This window comes from Empidonax traillii, unplaced genomic scaffold (genome assembly GCF_003031625.1).
Source record: "Empidonax traillii isolate 1590-97213 ecotype Southwest subspecies unplaced genomic scaffold, ASM303162v1 scaffold541:size654180, whole genome shotgun sequence".
In the NCBI taxonomy this organism is placed as follows: Eukaryota; Metazoa; Chordata; class Aves; order Passeriformes; family Tyrannidae; genus Empidonax; species Empidonax traillii.
Genome location: NW_020955734.1, coordinates 141,190 through 143,154, shown reverse-complemented (window position 1 = coordinate 143,154; position 1,965 = coordinate 141,190).

The following is a 1,965-nucleotide window of genomic DNA, read 5'->3' as shown; positions in this document are numbered from 1 at the left end:
ACCACGTGTGACTGTGGGGCTGGAAGGACCTGGCAGCATCTTTGCCAGGGCCACCCCCAGTGCCAGGGGTGCCAACCCCAGAAATGGAGTGGAAATGCTTTTAAAGTCTCCCTTGAATGTCCTGTGTCCTCCCCTGTGCTCCACACCAAACCCTGCCCCTGCCTAGGCCCCCTAATTTAGGATTAAACCGCACCACCCCAAATGCCTGTGTGAGAAGGGCTCAGCCCTGCTGTCCTGGGGTGCAGGGGGAGGAGGGAAGCGGATTTCCTCCTGGTTTGGAGTTTTCTGCTGCAAGGAACTCTATAAATAGGTCCTTGCACAACAGCATGTCTCCAGAAGTCAAAACCTTAAGGAAAACGAAACCTCAACAGTTTTCACAAAGTTCACTAGCCCAAAAATAATGATAAAATACTCAAATCCTAAAAATTATTTTGGAGGCTGTTAATCAGCAGCACCTCGGTGGCTCTCAGTGATGGAGCAGGGGTGTGTTCCAGCTCTGCAAAAAATCAGCTATTGCCCAAGTGCCCTGACTTTGCTGGGAGGAGAAATGCTCTTCTGCTCTTTTTATTGTTTCTGGGGAATTCACGCTACTCTCTCCTTCACCCAGACACAAAACCAAACGTGGTTCTGAATTGCAATCCCAGCTCCAGCCCCTCAGCCCTCACCCCAGGGGAACAGCAGCTGCTCTGGCTTCACTTTTATCATCTCTCCATAACCCCAGGATGGATTTTTTCCCCCACAGAGCAGCTCGGGAACAGCAGCTCAGCCTGCACCGAGAACGTGCAGCAGCCACGGCACCTGGGCAGGAGGTTATTTTTAATCTGATTCTTAACTACATGTGAAGCTGGCGATTAAATAAAGCTCTGCGCTGTGGGCAGGGATCTGTGCAGTGAATTGTGAGCTGCCCAGCTCTCAGTGGTGTCTCTCCCAGTGCCATCTGCCGGTCACTGCATTGCTGGGCCGGCCGCGACCGTGACCTCAAAACACCCCACGGGCAGCTGCTTCCCTGCAGCAGAGCTGGTGCTGCTGGGCTCCTTGCAGCAGGATTTTGGGAGAAGGGAAGTGTGGAGCCTGCAGGGCAGCTCTGCTGGGAAAAGCAAAAAAAAAAGCAAAGGTGGGAGGCCAGCGTTGCTCCTGCGCTGGGAGTTTCTGCCTCACACGCTTTCCCCTCACATGCTGCTCCCAGATGGATGTCCTGACATGGAAATGCTGCAGAAACACAGGGTCTGGGGACACACACTTGTATTTCACTTCTTTCTGTGCTGCAAAGATGGAATTTTGTGTGTTTAGGGAGTGAGAGGATGGTGCTGGGCTTCCTAAAACAGGGAGGCAGAAGGGCTCCAGCTGAAGTTTTGATTTGGTGTTTGGTTGGTTTGTTTTCTCTGAGCTCTCTTTCTCTGCCTTTCCTTGCCCAAAAATTCCTGGTGGGGACACATTTTTGCTTTGCACTCAGCTGGGTGCCCGGGAAAAATTCCCTACCTCATCCTCAATCCCCATGTCATCTCAAACTCCTCCTCATGCTGCTTTTACACGGGTTTAAAAACACTAAGTTACACCCTTACAAAAAGCAGCACCTGGGTGCTTTTGGAAAGCCCAAAAAAATCCTTCAGCCCCTCCAAAAGTCACGCTGGTTTTTAGCAATTCTCCCTGAGCACACGGTCAGGAGCATTTTACAGGTAAAATAAGTGGCCCCCAGGCCTTCAGATCCGGCAGCAAGACACTGCACACTCCACACAGACTTGAACCAAAGGATTTATTCAGTGCACAGGACAGAGTAGCAGGTGGGAGGACATGAACAACAGCCTTCAGGTCATCCTCCACCTCACCTGTGTAAGAAATCAAAGGATGCAATCACCAGAGAAGGGACTGTATCTTCCAGTTATCTTCCTGCCACCAGTCTGGAAAGCTTGTCACATATTTATAACACACCTGACTGGGAATGCTCAGGTGAAGGTAACAAAACAC